The sequence below is a fragment of the Podarcis gaigeae genome (genome assembly GCF_964106915.1).
Source record: "Podarcis gaigeae genome assembly, chromosome: 5".
NCBI lineage: Eukaryota > Metazoa > Chordata > Lepidosauria > Squamata > Lacertidae > Podarcis > Podarcis gaigeae.
This window is the reverse complement of record NC_139681.1, coordinates 33,049,895-33,070,006: the sequence shown is the minus strand read 5'-3', so window position 1 is coordinate 33,070,006 and position 20,112 is coordinate 33,049,895. Positions and strand designations below refer to the sequence as shown.

The following is a 20,112-nucleotide window of genomic DNA, read 5'->3' as shown; positions in this document are numbered from 1 at the left end:
CTAGCAGTTCGAAAGCACATCAAAGTGCAGGTAGATAAATAGGTACCGCTCCAGCAGGAAGGTAAACGGCGTTTCCGTGTGCTGCTCTGGTTCGCCAGAAGCAGCTTAGTCATGCTGGCCACATGACCCAGAAGCTGTATGCCAGCTCCCTCGGCCAGTAAAGCGAGATGAGCGCCGCAACCCCAGAGTCGGCCACGACTGGACCTAATGGTCAGGGGTCCCTTTACCTTTTTTTTTTAAGGGTATGCCAGTGCTGTGGGACTCCAGCTCCCATCATCCCCAGCCAGCAGAGCCAATGGCAAAGAATGATGGGAGTTGGAATCTAACAACATCTGGAGGGCTGCAGGTTCCCCAGCCCTGCTTGCCCTACACATATACTTTATTACATACTCCAAAGCTTTGGCACTGAAAGCAGATTCCACGGCTAAGTCCCATGATCCCGGTATCAAATTAAATCCTGCCACCATGCCATTTTAGTAGCTGCAAGTCTCATGTTGTGTTCTGCCCCACACAACAATGAATAAGACAGGCGAAGCATTAAGATGAAGACACTTGTCAAATCTCATGTAATATTGTGGCTTAAGCATCTCTGTGGCACTTAGCTTCTCTTCTCCATGGATTCTTCTTCCTTTTTTTGTTGGTTGGGGGTGGGTGTTGCTGATGGGACAGCGTTTGTGAGTTGTTTATTCTTTTGCCTTTCCCCAGCCTCTACCCACTCACTGGCAATTTTTCTGCTCGTGGGCCGAACCTGACCACCTGTGGCTTTGGCAACATGGAAAATAAACGGGATGGGGGAAGGTGGTAAGAAGGCAGGATTAAAACTGGGCTTGCTTCTAGTGGGAATGTTTGTTTCCCAAAGCTTCCCACAAAGCCTCAGCATTGCTTTTTCAGAAGCTATTGTTGTAAGAGATTGCATATGATGCATGTTCCAGGCCAGCAGCTGCCAGCAGCAAATTCACATCTCTCCAGCTAAACATGAAGCTTTCGGGGAACATTTCCACCCTCCATGGGGTGATATGCCTCCCATGGAAGAGGCAAAAAAGCAGACTGAAATGCAGGGCCGGCCCAACCATTAAGCAGAGTGAAGTGGCTGCTTCAGGCAGCGCGTGCTTGGAGGTGGCTTCCTGCCACATCTCCTAAACTGCCTGCCCTGCATTCCCTGAGCTGGTCTGCTGCCTGCAGGTATGATAAAGGGCACTGTCTGCCCTCTTTCCAGTTTGATTCTGTATGGGGAAAGTGGGGTCGCCATTTTGTTCCTCTCTCTCTCTCTTTCAGTTTTCAACAAGTTTTCATTATAATTTCTTTCCTACTATGCAGAAAGGCATTCCAAATACAATAAATTAAGAACAAAACAGGATGCAGACATAATACTTATACAGTGGTACCTCGGGTTAAGAACTTAATTTGTTCTGGAGGTCCCTTCTTAACCTGAGGTACCACTTTAGCTAATGGGGCCTCCTGCTGCTACTGGGCCGCTGCCACACGATTTCTGTTCTCATCCTGAAGCTAAGTTCTTAACCTGAGGTACTATTTCTGGGTTAGCGGAGTCTGTATCCTGAAGCGTCTGTAACCCAAGATACCACTGTACGTAAAAACCAGAATGGAAAAGTCAAAAGGATTAACAAAGCATTGAGAAAAAAGAGGCAGGGGATCTCTAGGATGTGTGGGGTGGGCAGTGACCATCTGGGAGGTATGTGGCATAAGATGGAGGTGCATCAGATAAGTAAAATGGCCTTATAGGCAATGCATGAAATTCAGTTTAACAAATTTATATTTATTTCTTTTCAGGTGTCCTGGATGGGAGATTGATGATCATCTTCTCTCGCTGAGATTGCCTGGAGAATGGCCTGACACCACAAGGGTCTCGAGACGTCTTACATGAAATCATGGGAAGCAGGAATCATGACAGGTATTTAGTCCCATAACTAGCATTGCCTCTAAGAGCTTTTCCCCGTTAAGCAATCCTGGCTGAAAATAGTTGCTCCTCTCAGCCTCCGCATGTCACACTTTTAAAATTGTCAGTATATATTTTGCTGACCCTAATATATTGCTGCCCTAAGCACTATGCTGCAATATTTCTGTAATCTCCCAACTGCTTAGCTTGTGTCAAGCCTCCAGAAGACTAGCAAAGTATTTGTCTCCCCTCCTCAAAAAATAAGCAATATTCCTTGCCAGGATCAGGCAAGGAATATTATTTTTTTAAAGAGGGATTGCTAGTCTTAATGCATACCACAACATACACCATATGCTATTCAAAACAGATTCTGGATTGTAAAACTTACATAGGCTTAGCCTTACAAACTCTGGTCTGAAATATCTGTGGTGGCAATTCTGGCTTCCCCATAGTCTGAGGCTTCCTCTGAGAACCTTCTGCATCTATAATTAGGGCAACGCTGCCTAATTACATTAACTGATTCTTCCCAATATGATTTCCCTTTCCTGGGGCAGCCATATGCAGTTGTTTCAGCCATATGTAAATACCTATTGTTCAGAAGGACTTCAAACAAATATCGGGCTCCTTGTTTCCAACAAGGCATTGTAGTGGCCTTCCCTTCGCAAGGAGAACATCCTATGTGACTCAAGGTTGTCAGGATCTTGATCATCACATTCCTTGGAATAGACACGCACTGCTCAGCAGTATCTGCCAAAAGCTGATACAACACCTTTTTTGACATCGTGATCCTGAGACCTTTAAGATATTGACCCTAATTCCTGTTTATTGTCTTAGAAGGGCATTAGTTATTAAGAATGTTTTTATTCGGAGATCATATGTGCACGCACATAGGTTGCATGCCCAAGAGTGTGTCCTGTTTTCTTGCATAAACCTTGTTTTGGTGTAATAAGACTTTGGTTCTTTTTTATTCAAAATACTTGCCGTCCACCAATATGGGGACATGCTTTACACCGTGGCAAACTGGCAAGATAACTTGGAAGCAAAAGCAAAAAGTGAGGAACATTTTGTTATTGTTATCAAGGGTCACAAGATGGGCACATAATAGCGGAGAGCAGGGCAGAAGCCAGCAATGGATGGAGCCACAACCGGAGATGGCTCCCTTTCCCCTCTCTGCCAATCACTTTCTACCTTGTTACCAGCATGAAATGAGACTGAGAGAGACACGTGGTCCTAGAACAGAGGTTGCCCACCCCTAAACAACAACAACAACAACAATTTATTATTTATACCCCGCCCATCTGGGTGGATTCCAAGAAAATATTAAAATACAGTAATGCTTCAAACATTAAAAGCTTCTCAAACAGGGCTGCCTTCAGATGTCTTCTAAAAGTCTGGTAGTTGTTGTTCTCTTTGACATCTGGTGGGAGGGCGTTCCATAGGGCGGGTGTCACTACCGAGAAGGGCCTCTGCCTGGTTCCCTGTAACTTGGCTTCTCGCAGTGAGGGAACCGCCAGAAGGCCCTCAGCGCTGGACCTCAGTGTCCGGGTAGAACGATGGGGGTGGAGACGTTCCTTCAGATATGATAGGCCCTTACTCTCACCTTCCCATGTGAAGAGTGAGGAGGCGGCAGCTAGGTTAATTCTGGCTTTCCCTGCCTCGCTTGTAAATGTCCAGTGTTCTGAAAGCTTGTGGAATCACATCCAGGGCAGTCTCTGGACCACAACGCTTGCATAAATACACGCCAAACTAGATCTGCCCAGATGTGTGTGGAAGACTAACCTTCCCTCTGAGGAAGTGAATTTCATTCAAGTCAACCGATCCCATTCCAAACAAAAATTAGGTCCGGGCTAGCAGTTGTCCAAGGAGATTAATGAGAGAAATTCAAAGTGATTGTTCATTTCGCTGAAACAAAGAATGTCTGAAAACCGGTTTGGCTGGTTAGATATACCTCATGTATAGGATATTATTGGAAATTAAGAGGTGGAAGTGTGGCTTTGCAGAGGTCTGCAGATTCAGTTGGTAGAGTGTGAGACTCTTAATCTCAGGGTTATGGGTTTGAGCCCCATGTTGGGCAAAAGATTTCCTGCATTGCAGGGGAACTGGATTGGACTAGATGAACCCCCGTGCTCCCTCCCAGCTTTATAATTCTATGATTCTATTATTTCAACTGGCTGTCGTGGAGCATGAAGGCTGAGGATTGTCATAGCAGCTTATTGTGCTCTGTGTGCTGGACCTTGGAGACTTGCACCAATTCATTCAATTGGCGAAGAAGGTCCATAGCTTAGCATCTGCTTTGTATGCAGAAGTTCAATCCCCAGCATTTCCTAATAGGGCTCAAAGAAAACTCTGCCTGAAATCCTGCGGGGAATTGCTGCCAGTCCATGTAGATGACAGTGAGCTAGATAGACCCGTGATCTGACTGGGTATGAGGCAGCTTCCTATGGTCCTAACCATTTCCCCGCCATTTTCTTTCCAGAGAATTTGTTAGTAGACAAATTTTCATAGGGGAAAAAAGTCTACAAGCCAACAAAAAAAAGTTAGTCATGTTTAAGGCCCGTTGACTCAAAGTATGTGTTCAAGTCTCCTGCTGAAATCTGTGAATTTTTTTTAAATTCCCAATTAATTCATTTAAAGTTTTGTTGCAATTGCTAGTATAGCTTAGAACTGTTATAGATATGCCCATTTGTAGACACTCATTGGGAAAGTGTAACTACATGGTTTTAAACAGCAATTAAACCACTTTATTGAGGTAATCCTGTGAGTACCCATTGACAACAGTGCTTTTTGACTTAAATGCTTTGGGTTGATGCGCTGTCTTCAGCTTTTGGGGTAGAAACTCCTATCAGCTGAGTTAGTGGCTAAAGAAACTTTCTTCTTGATGAGGCCTCGAAACCTACACAGAGTAGGCAGCCCTCTGAGCTAGCTGCTTCTGTTAAAGGGGCCACATGCCAGATTTTTAGTCAATAACACCTACATTGCATGTCTGTTCTAAGCATCATTTAACTAAATAAAATTCCACGTTTCTAAATGCTGCAATAAGCAAGTCATTTGCCTTATTCTCCAAATTTTTTAAACAGTTTATTCTTCTACGCTGGAGACAATCTTAGCTCTGGTTCTTACCTGGGTGCACATAATTTGATTTCTCATACAGTTCCCTGTGAGTGTGTGAACCAATTTCAGGTTCAAGTGACTGACCTGAATATTCTGTCTGTGGTCTAGTTCACATAAGCCTGAACAATTATTTGATGACTGCAATGCCCAGAGACATTGACTTGATTGGCATCTGTGAATATGCTGGCAAGGCTCTGATGGAACCAATATACCTCAACTGCAAGTGCTTCTCAGTGGAATCTGTTTGCATGCGCAACTGCCCATCAAATGTACATTAAACAACGATAGCAAAATCAAATAATGTCTATGCATACATAAATAAGCACTCCAAGCAGAAAGTGAAGTGCAAGCTGTCATTGCTGCATTGTGACACATACGTTTTTTTTAAAAAAAATACAAACTCCTGGATTGGGAAGTTGGTATATGCTATAACTTCCTGGGTTTTTATCCTAGCAAAACTCTCTTACACAAGTTTATATTCACTGAATACTAAAAAAGTAAGGGTTTTGAAAGTAAAGTGAGAGGATTGCTTGTTTCAGCATTTTGTGGTGGCATATCTGTTTTTCCTCTACGACATAGAAGTTATCTCTGAGTATGAAACAAAAAGTTGTGTCTGAAATGGCCTTCTGACCTAGGGATTTTTATTTATTTTTTATTTTTTGCTTTTGGACTAAGATTTGATCTTTGTGCCTCTGTCTTATCTGAGGGTCTCATTTCAACACGGTACATTAGAAAAGATGTCAGCACAATTTTTAAAACTCAGCAGTGCATAGACCTCTGCTTCTGAGATTGTTTGACTAAGGAGGGAAACTTCAACATGAGGAGAGGGGTGCTTAAGAAGAGGGGGAAGGGGGAAAGGCTGAACTGACTCTTATCAAGAGCCAGATACAAGGTCTTTTATCTGCCTGTGAAAAGGATAGTTGACAGAAGACAAGCTGGGTAAGCAACACTGTTGACAAGGTATCAAGGCCCCTAGGCAATCTTCCTTCAAACAATTAAAGGCGATAAAGCTGTATAGCTTTCGGGACCCTAAAGTGATATGCCCTAATGTTTCAGTGGGGTTTGACATGGATGGCAAAACAAAGGAGCTAGGAGCTAGCCGCCTGCTATCAGCACAACAATTCAGAAAATTGGAGGTGAAGCATTTTTAAATGATGCCCTGATGAGGAAGAGCATGCTGATAGGCTATGCCCGGGTCACTATAGGTTTATCTACAGTATATCAGCTTTATTTCAGTTTAACTGCCATCACTTTCACAAAAAAATAAATCCTGTAAAACTGCACTTTAAGAACATAAGAATAGCTTGCTGGATCAGGCCAATGGCCCATCTAGTCCAGAGTCCTGTTCTCACAGCGGCCAGCCAGAGGCCTGTGGGAAACCCACAAGCAGGGCTTGAGGACAAGAGACTCTCCTTCCTGTGGTATCTAGCAACCAAATAATTCATGGGTAGGCAAACTAAGGCCTGGGGGTCAGATCCGGCCCAATTGCCTTCTAAATCCGGCCCGCGGACAGTCCGGGAATCAGTGTGTTTTTACATGAGTAGTATGTGTCCTTTTATTTAAAATGCATCTCTGTGTTATTTGTGGGGCATAGGAATTCGTTCATTTCCCCCCCAAAAAAATATAGTCCGGCCCCGCACAAGTTCTGAGGGACAGTGGACCGGCCCCCTGCTGAAAAAGTTTGCTGACCCCTGGATAATTACTGCAAAACACAGCTAGTAGCCATTGATTGCCTTATCCTACATGAATTTGTCTGATCCTCTTTTGAAGCTCATTCAAAATGGTGGCTGTCACTGCCTCTTGTGACAGTGACTTCCGCAGTTTAACCAGGCATGTTGTGAATCCTCTGTTAGATATTCTTAGAGATGCCTAGGACAACTCCTCCAGGGATTCCCTGAGGACAGGGATAGACTGTTAAACCTGTTTAAGGCCTCGATCCAGTCAAAATTAGGCTGAAACAATTTATCGCTTGGGACTCTTCCTCCACTCAAGTGATCACACAGTACCACTGTTCTCGTGTTAAACTGCATGTCACCACAGCTAATGTAGAAGAAGACACTCCCTCCTTCACCTATCCTGGGTGTTGATCTGATGCACTAATGCAGAGGAAATTCCACAGGTATATTTCGAAATAAACTGTGGAAGATATATTCCACCACAACCATTTTCTTCGTTGCCTGCCCTCACGATGCTTTCATGAGACAGCAAAGAAGCTGAGACAATGAAGGAAATGGGCACTAGCCAAATTAATACTGTCTGCCCCTGATTTGGTCAGTTTCACTAGAGATCAGAGGAAGTCGTTATTTAAGGGAATCTGTGCTGGCAAAACCATCAAGGATAATGTGCCACACTTCTATGCAGAAAGAAGACTTGAATATTTGAGATGGTGCCATGCCTAGTATTTTCCAGCTCAGAAATCCAAATCTCGTCAGCTCTTAACGATCTCCTCAAAAGTCATTCCCCAGTTTGGATTTTAATCCAAACCAAAAAAAGAATGAGTTATTCCTTCCTTCCACCCATTTGTCTACCCCACTCATCCTGAGCCAGGAACCTTCCTTGCTTCCCCAATGGCAACCCAAATAGAGTAAGGGAGAAGTGTCCTTTAGGAACACAGGGTGAACTACATTTCCCAACACCCCTCATGTTAGGCACCAAAGAAGGAAGGGGAAAGCGCACGCACACACACACACACACACACACACACACACACACACACAGAGAGAGAGATTCTTTGCCTCCTTCATCCCAGTACCATTTCTGCCAGTTAAGCAAGTTAGGTGGTTAAGAGGGAAAGGTGAGAATCAGGTGGGAGGAAGCAAGGAAGTTCTCAGTGCAAACTTGTATTCAGGCTGCAAAACCTGGCTTTGAGGGAGTAGAATTTATGTTTCCTTGGTTCAGGCATTATTATTATTATTACCATTATTATTATTATTATTATTATTATTATTATACCTTGGGTTAGGTACTTAATTCGTTCCGGAGGTCCATTCTTAACCTGAAACTGTCCTTAACCTGAAGCACCACTTTAGCTAATGGGGCCTCCTGCTGCCGCCGCACCGCCGGAGCACAATTTCTGTTCTCATCCTGAAGCAAAGTTCTTATCCCGAGGTAATATTTCTTGGTTAGCGGAGTCTGTAATCTGAAGTGTATGTAACCTGAAGCGTATGTAACTGGAAGTACCACTGTATTAGAGAGAGCTTTTGACACAAATAATTAAAGACATGAACACACCTGTCAATCTTCCAAGATGTTCAGGGCAATGGATGGTGTGGTTCACCTTGAGAACTAACAGGCTATCCATTGATAACAAAAATAATTTTCCTGAGTGAGTGCACACATCGCCCTCTGACCTTTTAAACAAGCAATATTGGTTTGTTTAAAAACTGCCTGGGATTTATCTTGCAGCAATAAACTTCTGGATTTCCAAGCAACAATCTGATGCTGGTGAACTACTAATGGCTTTTCTCAGCAGAGTAACCTCTGCCTCCAGCTTTAATGGAATTTGCAGAAAAGATTCAGAGGAGACAGTGCCTGGGGATGTTTATTTATTTCTGTATACCATACAATTGATTTTTACATCCAGGTAACTTGATTAATGGAGAATGACTGGTGCAGAGTAATTCAACATTGAATCGTTGTATTTATACAACATTTTAAAGAAGGGCTTCTCATAACTACCTCAAAGAGGCCAAAATTATGTTCCTATATTGCAGCTGGGGAGCTGAGTAAATATAAGAACTGGAGAGATTTTCATTCATTCGTTCATTCATTTTATTTGTGTGCTACTTTCCCACACAAAAATATCATACTCAAACAAACACTACACAAACACTTTTCTAAAAACAGCAAAACAATAGCATAACAATTTCCTAATGACTTTGCAAAACAATAGCAATTCTAATAATTACTTAAACAAGATTACTTAAACAACAAGCAGCAGCCAATAGCAAAAATAGCAAGATTTTAACCAGGGACCTCCTGTGTTTATCAAGAAACAAGAGCTGTAGCAACATAAGTAACCCGAGTGTGAACTGTAAGCTGGCAAGCGCTGTGCTTCGAATCTTGCCTGAGCTGCAAACGCAGTGGGTGGCCTTTAGCTAAGTCACCATTTCCTTAGCTCCTCAGGCACCCACACAGTCTCAGTGACATGAATATGCAGGGTGAATACACAGAGACATTTCTTAAGTGGTAAATTATCACATGCTGCATCTCGCCACTTGGTGAGCCAATAGTCTGTGCAGCCTGACAAGCAGTGAGAAGAATCCAACCTGATTGCTGAGACTTTCTTCCCTACCTGGCAGGGCATGTCAGGTGATCAGATTACTGAATAGCTATAGATGATAGATAGATAGATGATAGATAGATAGATAGATAGATAGATAGATGATAGATAGATGATGATAGATAGATAGATATAGATAGATAGATAGATAGATAGATAGATAGATGTCTAGATATCTAATTTTTATAATGTATGTTGTTGTTTAGTCGTTTAGTCGTGTCTGACTCTTCGTGACCCCATGGACCAGAGCACGCCAGGCACTCCTGTCTTCCGCTACCTCCCGCAGTTTGGTCAAACTCATGTTGGTAGCTTCAAGAACCCTACCCAGCCATCTTGTCCTCTGTCGTCCCCTTCTCCTTGTGCCCTCCATCTTTCCCAACATCAGGGTCTTTTCCAGGGAGTCTTCTCTTCTCATGAGGTGGCCAAAGTATTGGAGCCTCAGCTTCAGATCTGTCCTTTCAGTGAGCACTCAGGGCTGATTTCCTTAAGAATGGATAGGTTTGATCTTCTTGCAGTCCATGGGACTCTCAAGAGTCTTCTCCAGCACCATAATTCAAAAGCATCAATTCAGCGATCAGCCTTCTTTATGGTCCAGCTCTCACTTCCATACATCACTACTGGGAAAACCATAGCTTTAACTATACAGACCTTTGTTGGCAAAGTGATGTCTCTGCTTTTTAAGATGCTGTCTAGGTTTGTCATTGCTTTTCTCCCAAGAAGCAGGCGTCTTTTAATTTTGTGACTGCTGTCACCATCTGCAGTGATCATGGAGCCCAAGAAAGTAAAATCTCTCACTGCCTCCATTTCTTCCCCTTCTATTTGCCAGGAGGTGATGGGGCCAGTGGCCATGATCTTCATTTTTTTGATGTTGAGCTTCAGTCCATATAATGTATATTTATAAATATACATTTTACATTATTATTTATAATTTGCACATTATAAATATACATTTATGATGTATATTTATTTCAAAACTGCTCAGTATCTCTATTTTGATTATTTTTATTTGTTTTGCAAAGTTTGCCTTTATTTGTATTTTCTTATCCATTGTATTGTTTTATGCGGCTTAGAGGTTTTTTGCTGATCAAGCGGTATATGCATACAGAAATACATACATACAGGGCCATATTGGCAGGATCAGGTATCTGCTGAGGCCCACAGCTCAGCAGGTGACACAGGGCAAAACCCCAGAGGCTTGTGACTGGGTTACTTCCTTGGCTGTTCACCTGTCCTCTCCAGGTAGGTGAGTGCTAGCAGGGGCAAGGAGAAAGAGTTGCAGCCTCTGCCCAGATCTTGCCCTTTTCTCCTGGGCACTAGTGTCACTTTGGCCTACAGGGACAGGACAAACAAAACACCAGCACCATCACGAGGAAATGGTGGTGTGGGACTATTGAGAGGAAGAGGAGCCTGCAAAGATTTCTTAGTCAAGCGGTTCCTCCCCTTCCCTCTAAAAATCTACCCTGGAACTGCAACTGGTGAAGTGTTTTTGAACACCTGAACTGGGCTATATAACAAACATTTGAAATGTGCCATGTAGAAACTGAGTGAATTTATGGTGTCCATGAAACTTTCCCAATGCGATTCTGAGCTCAGCCCACGCATAGGTAATCTGGCTGGATTTTGTGTTCCCAAAGCACCGAGTTGCTAAGGCTGCCTTAAACTGAGATGGTTGACCTTTCCCAGCTGCAGCAAAGCGTTTGAACTCTGCCAGTTTACTAGGCGTGAGTGACGGTGCAGAATGTAGCCTTTCTGTTTTTCATGGCTTTGTCTATTAGCAACGTGGTTGTGGCCATGTGCCTTGAGAGACCCAATTGGGAGGTGGTGGTCTCTGCCACAGGGGGGTCGAAATGACCCTATCAATCTCCTACCTGACAAAACTGAATGGTGCCTACATTCTGCCATGGACAGCAGAGCACAAGATGGAAACACAAGATCCACACTGGTCAAAACTGGAAGCTTCTGTGTGTGGGTATTTAGGCATGAGCACCAGCTTCCCATTTGCTTCCCTTCAACCTACAAGAAGGGGTAGACTTGTGTCAAGGGCCATAGTCCCTCTGGGGTGATCAGCTGGGGGCCTCATGTTGATGAGCGGCCTAATTCAGCAGCCCCAGAGTCAAAAGGGTCTCTCTCTTGCTCTTTGCTTCCTTCCCTTCCTTGTCTTTTTCTGCCACCAATTTACTCTCTTCCCTCCTCCTCTTCCCCCCTGCTCTGTTCATTGCTGTGCCAGGTGCAGCACCAATCACATTTGTCAGAGGTCTGTACTGAATGCTTGCAGAGGGCTACTTGAAATGAGGCTGGGGGCCACAGGTTGCCAACCCTTGCCTGGAACCTGAGCTCAGAAGACCCGTCCACTCTAAAACACCTCCCTGGTGAGAATCCTTCAGCAGGATTTTTTATTTAATAATGTTTCTTCACTTCTGCATGCAATAGAATGAACATCTCTATTATTATTTTTCATTGCCCCAGCTTTTCTTTTTCCAAGGTCTATCGATGTGCCAGTCACACGTTTTCAAACTTTTCCCCCACAACCGTGAGTGCTAGTAATGTACTATTTTGAGATTATTATTTTTGTTAAAGGAGAGAACACTGAGTGTCTCAGGAAGCCACATTCTGCACCAGATTTAGCACAGCACAGGATGTCGATGAGCATGCAAAGTAGGCAGAGTCTTGTTCACAGGTGGCTGCACATAAAATGACAGAGGTTCTCGCACACCATGGCTGCTCATGCACCATGCATTTGGAGAACACGGCTTCACCCCCCTCCCAAAGAATCCTGGGAACTGTAGTTTGTTAAGGCTGCTGGCGATTGCAGCTCTGCAAAGGATAAACTAGGATTGTGGGGTATTTGGAGGCCAACCAAGACAGATTGAGTAGATCTAGTTAAGTATTGCCTACTCTGACTGGGGAGTGGCACTCGGGGTCTCAAAAATATATCTTTCCCATCACTTGCTACCTGAGCCTTTAAATCAGGGGTTGGGAACATGTGTTCCTCCAGATGTTGCCGAACTGCATTTCCCATCATTCTTGCCCATTAGCTATGTTGGCTGAGGCTGAGCTGGAATCCAACAACATCTGAAGGGCATCTAGGTTCCTCGGTGTTTCATTTCTTCCTTTATTACATTTCTATACCACCTTTATCTTCCAAGGAGCCCAAGATGATGTGCATAGTTCTCCTCCTCCCCATTTCATCTTCACACCAACCCTGTGAGGTAGGGTTAGGCTAAGAGATGGTGACTGGCCCAAGATCACCCAGTGAGCTTCATGGCTGAGTGGGGATTCGAACCCTGCTCTCCCAGGTCCCCATCCGATACTCTAACCATTATGCCACACTGGCTCTGAACATGGCTTTCAATGGAGATTCCAGGGATTGAACCGGGCTATTCAAAAAAAACAAAACAAAAACCCAGCTTCCTGCTTCTGTTTCGATACCGAGGTGCAGGTCTGCAAGAGATGAAGTAAACATAATTCTAAAAGCCCTCAATGTCAAGTACCACAGCACCATCTCTATGTAAGATTAGGGAGGCTATTGGAGGTCTTTGAGCCTGCAAGCTCTATCTGTCCCTAGAGTAGGAGGAGCCAACGTGGTGCCCTCTGCTGCCATCAGCCTCAGCCAATATGGCCAATGTTCAGGGATTATGAGAGTCGTAGTCTGCTTATGGAGGGCATCACGTTGGCTACCCCTGCCCTAGAGCTGTGATTCCAATGAGCATGAACGAATTGATACTTAACTCACACTCAATTCAGAGAAGGCTCTCTGGATACAAGACTTGGGTGGGGTTATTCGTAAAAGTGTATGTGTTCCATATTATAAGAAATGATTAAGAAGTGCCCAGATGAAAGGGTTGTGGAATAGGGGAAGATTTGTGGCTTCAGGGTTTTTATTATTATTATTTCTCAAAATTCTTGAGTGTATTTAAAAACAACAATGACGAAAAGGGGGCTACAAAAAGAATGAAACAATAAAATTACCAGCAAAAAAACCAGTTGAAACCACTATTTAAAACATTCAAATCATAATAATTAAAACCAGATTAAAACATGTGTCAACATATGTGGCTCTGAATAGGCTTGCCTAGACAAAAATGTTTATCAGCTGCTGGAAAGAATACAGCCAAGGCACCTGCCTAAGGTAATGAGGCAGGGAGTTCCAAAGTCTGAGTGCCGTCTCACTAAAACACAGAACATTGTCTTTTGTCTATCTTTTTTGGTATTTTTGGTGTCTTTTTTGTGTGTCTTTTTCTCTGCAGCAGGCCGGGCAATAGAGAGCTGTTAGTGGCTCACTTTTACAGCCAGAGAAACCGAAAAAGGCAGTCACCAAAGACCAGGATGACAGCTCACCGGTCTCCAACTCCTGTTTGCAAGCTGTAATTACAGCACCTCAGGTGATGGCTGGTGTCATTCTAGCAACGCCTCTCCGGTGAGCAATTAGGATTGCTCCACTGCTCCAGCCTTGTTGCGGGAGGCGGATGGAGAAGGAAAAGGCAAGTTATTTCTGTGATCAATAGGAGCCTAGTGAACACTTGCCCCATCTGTATAATTAAAGCCGTGACTCAAGAGGAGTGAGAATGCCATCGCTGTTCCTTGGGGGTGGCTTTCTCAAACGCTCTTCATAATGAGAGGCTGGAAAAAAGCAGCAATATTCAGGCTCTTTAAACCAAGAGCCTCAGCAAAGGGTGTCATTTAGCATTTCACAGAGGAAGGGGAGACATGTTGGCGTGTGGGAAGAGAAGAAAGATTCTCACAAAGGTTTACAGGCCCTCTTTTCTGTATATATTTGAGGTAAAATTAATGGCAGAATGTAAAACAACATGCGAAAGAAAGTGATGGCTACAATACACCGCACACCCCAGGACACTGGGAACTGAGATTTGTTAAAGAAAGGTGGGAATTACAGCTCTGTGAAGGGTAAACTACGGTTCCCAGGATCCAGGAGGAATGTGCTTTAAATGTTTGGTGTGCTTCCAGCCAGGGAATCTGTGATGGCAAGTCAGCTCTCGGTGTGAAGGAACCTCAGCAACATGAGTCTCTTCTTACGCTAGTCACCCTGCCGTCATTTAAAATTTCCCACAATGCCCCACAGCACCCAACCTAACAGGGCTACAGGGCATTGGGGGATTTTAAAATGGCAGGAGCCAGCGCAGGTAAATAATTTGTTTATCCCCATGCTATGATTTCTAACCATCAAACTGCTGTCTTTTGACATAGGGGGCAGCCCCCCCCAACCCTTGTCATTTGGTAGTTTTAATAGTCAGTCATACACTGTCATACACTGGAATCTAGTGCATGTCTGCTCAGAAGTAAGTCCCTCTGAATTCAGTGAAACTTACCCCCCGGTAAATTTATATAGTAGGGATAGATCTGGCCTCTGTCTTTTAATCTTGAGACTCTTCCCCAGATTATACACCCCTTCACCCCAGGCTGCACCCCCTCCCAAGCTAAGTCCCCTACCTGTCGAATTTTAAAGAGGTTTTTGTGTTGTTTTTTACATCTCATCTCCCCTTGAACCTAAACCTGTATTTTCAGTTGAACAAGCTGATTTCAACATGTCACTATTAGTAATCCTCCACACGATCTGGTTATTATGGACCTTGACTCATTAGTCAAAACATTTGTTCATATTTCATATTATCGGCCACTATGTTGCTAGCATGATGGACCACTCCAAAACAGGGAAACTTCCTCATGCCAATCCATTGTTTGGTTCATCTTCCCCCATTTTAATATAGCACCCTTCTGTCCAACACAAACTTCCAGGATGACATACAATGGAATTAAACAGATAGTTAAAACAATCAAAATTAAGTTATAAAACATTGGCCAAGGCAGCAGTACAGACTGAAAGGATCAATAGCATGAAACAGAATGGGGGAAAAATGATCAACTGTGTAATCCTATGCATATCTATTTAGAATGATACTTCCAGGTAAGTTTGTATAGGATATTTGTTTGAGAGTCCCATGGACTACAAGAAGATCACACCTCTCCATTCTGAAGGAAATCAGCCCTGAGTGCTCACTGGAAGGACAGATCGTGAAGCTGAGACTCCAATACTTTGGCCACATCATGAGAAGAGAAGACTCCCTGGAAAAGACCCTGATGTTGGGAAAGATGGAGGGCACAAGGAGAAGCGGACGACAGAGGACGAGATGGTTGGACAGTGTTCTGGAAGCTACCAACATGAGTTTGACCAAACTGCAGGAGGCAGTAGAAGACAGGAGTGCCTGGCGTGCTCTGGTCCATGGGGTCACAAAGAGTCGGACATGACTAAACGACTAAACAACAACAAAATTTGTTTACCTGGCACAAGAAATACATGATAGGTGAATCTGTCTGGCAAGAGAATTCCACAAACAGGGAGCCACGACTAAGAAGGTCATTTGCCTTTTCAGCACCAATCCTGCCTCCAAATTCAGGAACACCCATAGAAGACAATTTCAGCATTCAGGCATGCCCATGACACTCATTCCAAGTCTAAGGGAAAACCAAAGGAAATGAGGAAGATCAGGACAACACGCTCTCAATCCTTGTCTATTTTGTATTTATTTATTGTATTTATTTATATAGGCATTTCTGTGCCATGGTTTCAGAACCATGTTCTGGAGAATTAGGAATGTTGTTGCATTGAAATTGACAGAGGTGTGTATCATTACTATCCCTAGCAACCTACAGCTACAAGGACATACTGGGCATCTTCTAGGCTGAGAATGCTCTCCGTTCAATGGTGAAGCCTAAGAGGCTTGGCCGTGTGAACTTAGTGTGTTTTTAGAACGGTCCCCAGAATCCTTTCCAACATGCATGGATTCCATGACAACTAGACAAGACAGGTGGAGCTCCCGATGTTGCCAGATACAACTCCCCATCATCTCTGAGCATTAGTCATACCAGCTTGGAGCTGATGGAAGTTGTAGTACAACAACTGGAGGGTGCACAGTGGCTACCCCTAACATGAGAGTTCCTCAATGGACAACTTTGTTTTGGAAAGGGTTTACATTGACGTTACAAAACTTGGAAAACACCACCATGGATTTATTTCAAGAGTTACCCTACAGAGTTGAGTTCTTCTGATCTGGCTGGCCCAAAAGGAACAGCTGGTATCTGGCAGAGAGACGAAGGATGTTTGGCTAGTACTACCTGTTCCTACTTTCTTCTCCAGAGCAATAACTGTGGGTTTTGAATTACATTGTGCAGCAGACTCCCATCAGCCTGTGAGGATCGTGTGATGCTTGCCTTGTGCTCATCTCCTCCTACCAGTCCCATTCCAAAGCCAGCCTTCTCGGAATTCTGCAGAGCAGATTCCTTCTTTCTCAGAAACACACTGGAATGTGTTTCTTGACATTTCAGAGACTCCAGAAGAAGAGCAGGATAGCAAGGGAGAAAGAGCTTTGTTTTCATTTACGTATGGGATTTCGGTGTCTTCCTGAACAGCTGTGATTGTCCACTGAAGTAATTTGGGTTCTTTTATTTGTCACACCTCACACTGAACTGCAGCCCAGCGAGGAATTAATTCGTTTAGAAATGACTGGTGCTAATATGTGCGCCAGTCAACTGCATGGAAACCTAAATTCCCTGAGTGCAATCTGCATGCTTGATTCAGAGCTAAAGGTAAAGGGACCCCTGACCGTTAGGTCCAGTCGTGGCCGACTCTGGGGTTGCGGTGCTCATCTCGCTTTATTGGCTGAGGGAGCCGGTGTACAGCTTCTGGGTCATGTGGCCAGCATGACTAAGTCGCTTCTGACGAACCAGAGCAGCGCACGGAAATGCCATTTACCTTCCCACGGGAGTAGTACCTATTTATCTACTTGCACTTTGACGTGCTTTCAAACTGCTAGGTGGGCAGGAGCAGGGACTGAGCAACAGGAGCTCACCCCGTCATGGGATTCGAATCACCGACCTTCTGATCTGCAAGCCCTAGGCTTTGTTGTTTAACCCACAGTGCCAGAGGTACCAGCTCACAATAGGGTTAGGACTAAGGTTGGGCATGTTTCCTTGATGCTGGTGTGCAGTTGCCCCTACACAGGGATACTGTTACCACCTAATATGGGCCACATTCACACGCTTTGCCAGGGGTGGGATTTGATCCAGGCACCAGCCCCTGCATGAAGATGCTAATAGTCCAACAGGAACATTAGTTGGCTGTCTACACATTGTGCCCAGCTCTGTGTTTGCAACACCTTCCAGATACAGAAACAGTTTTTTGCAGGCTCTTTTGCACGGAATTGCTTCGATTCTGGGCGTGTTTCTGTGTTCAAAAGGAATGGCAGTGAATATGGACTTCCTTTTCCATAGATGGAGGAATCCCATGGTTATATGTGCACAACAGCTGATTGTGCAACATGCTTCCATGTCCTTGCATGCTAAAACGTGAAGACAGGGGAGCTGTCTTTTCAGCCCCTTACTTGGCTGACCTTACTGAGTTTTAATTTGCAAACAGCTTAATGATGTTTTTGGTGAATCAGCTCAGTTGGTTAGAGCATGGTGCTGATAGGGTTGCAGGTTCAATCCCTGTATAGGAGAGCTTCATAATTCTGCATTTCAGGGGGTTGGACTAGATGATCCTTGGGACCCTTCCAACTCTACAAATCCATGATATAATTGCACATTTAGAGAATTTCCCATTCCTGAGCCTTATTCTTCACGATCGAAGCACAAGGTTCAGGAGACCTGACTGGCCTCTCCTTGGATTCTTTGCTTTACATTCAGCTCCTTTCTCTGAGCCTCTGAATGAAGCTTGTACATTGTACCCAGGTGTTGTTTTTATGTGCTTCAAGTCTTTTGGCTGAACTTCTTCTTGAACGATTTGTGTCGCATCCCAGAGTTGAGTGCAGAAGTACTGGTCAGCAAATTCACAGTGTGACCACAGAAGACTCCCCCTCCCCTTTGCAGGATCAACATTGAGGTTTAGCATCATAATGTGGGAAGAGGGATTATTCTGCCTACAATTATGGCATCATAGGCATTTTCCAGTGGATGCACCCAAAATCACGTCCCGGAGACTTGCTTCAAGGAAGTATGCAGGCAGACTTTGTTCAAATGGCCCAGCTGCTGTGATAGGACACACATCACCTTGAATACCAATGTTCAATTCTTTGTCAAGGATTGAACTTAGGGGTACCAGTTTGGCCAGTTTTCTGCATCAACTGTTGGGATTTGTGTTTGTGACAAACCTATCTCTCTCCCCCCCCCCCCCCACTGCTCACAAATCTCTAGAGAGCTGTTTCTAAGTGGGTGCTTTTTATCTGTTTTCCTTAATAAATAAAGCTACAAATTAAATTTTAAATGAATAAATGTCACATCATGCATCTAAACACCGGAAGAGATGTAAGCAAGACAGGTGATTGAAATCAAGCTTTTTAATGGCTGGTAAATACATGTGCTGAATGTGTCATGAAGGTAGAGGGAAGTCTGGACAGGAGCAGGTATGTCCTGCTTAAAGGTGCATAGACCAGTACTCTATAATGCTATGGTTCAATATTTCCCTACTTTCCAGCACCAATGAAGGGCCATAGCTCTCTGGCATAGCTCCTGCATACAGCCCCTAGGTTGAATCACCAGCATCTCCAGGTCAGGTCAAGAAGGTTCTCAGTCCAAAAGCCTGGAGAGCTCTTGCCAGTCAGTGCAGGCAACACTTAGCCAGGTGGGCCAATGGCAGCTTCCTAGGTTCCTATGGAAAATGCAATATTCCCGAGGCAGAGGATCAACAGAAAGGATCCTCTGCTGGATTGCAGCAAGCTCTAAAACAATTTCACTCGAGGTTCTGCTTAAGAATCTAAAACTAATTTAGTTTTAATGGAACACCTAAATCCTGATTTGCCCAAACATTCCAAAATGCATTGTTCCAAACAGCAATTGTTGTTTTTAAACATTTGACTGTACTAGAATGCTTTTGAGGGACAATTTAAACATTTGTTTCTGTTCTATCCATCTCCAGCAGTTTTCCTTGAATAAAGTGGCAATGTTCTAAGTTAAGAGAGAGAGATTTGGCTCAGGATGGTGGCACAGGTCCACCACAGTTGAAGTTTGTCGTATTTCAGGGACATCCCTAGGAAAGAATGTGGATTGTACCTGTGTTGTAGATTGCTCTCATCCTTCCTTTAAAATGTAACTGAGCCCCATGCAATCCGATTCACTTACCTGGAATAAGTAACACTGAAGTAAGTCTTAAGCTATTCTTCCCCCACTCACTAGAAGGAATGAGTTTGTGCATGTGCTTTTACTAATAGCAAGGTGCCTTTTCTGGTTATGTCATGACGGGGGTCTTACGAATCTCATAAATATGTAAAACGATAGCTGTCAGGGCCTCACATCGTCCATGAGCAGATAGGCTCATCCTGGGGAAAATATGCTTGTCTAGCAGCAACCATATGCTGCTTCTGCAATGCATAATGGAGAAACGGAAGCCTGTTGCCCATTCCACAATGTGCTGACATCGAGCTGAAGTCAAACATTCGTGGTCAGCACTGTGAAACGGAATGCACTGCTAGGCTTGTTAGGCGATTCTACAAACTTTTGTCGAGAGGCCACTTGTAGAATTCAGCTCTGCACATCACATATTCTGTGTATTTATACCTATCAAATAGAACTCTGTAGCAAAAACAGAGAGGTAGTGTGTGCCATTGTCATCTTCACAACACACATATGATCGGGAAGACACTTGTCTGCAGACGGTTATGGCCATTGCTGCCTGTGGCGCTAGAGCTAGTGAGGCTGCTGGGCTGCCCTCATCCACAGGTGTCACAATGCAGCAAGCATATCCCCATTTGCAGGAGTTCATGGTCTCTTTCCACGTTTGGGTAGCATGGGGCCATTATTGGCAGCACAGTCCCTA

At 44.1% G+C, this 20,112-nt stretch overlaps 1 pseudogene across 1 annotated transcript in view; it reads left to right on the top strand.

The window, feature by feature from the left end:
* The first annotated feature begins 6,590 nt into the window (after positions 1 to 6,590).
* Positions 6,591 to 20,112, top strand: part of LOC310844480 (craniofacial development protein 2 pseudogene) — a 72,663-nt pseudogene continuing 59,141 nt past the window's right edge. Inside the window, exon 1 of the transcript XR_014568699.1 lies at positions 6,591 to 6,605. The product of XR_014568699.1 is annotated as a craniofacial development protein 2 pseudogene (transcript). The remainder of the gene's footprint in view (positions 6,606 to 20,112) is intronic.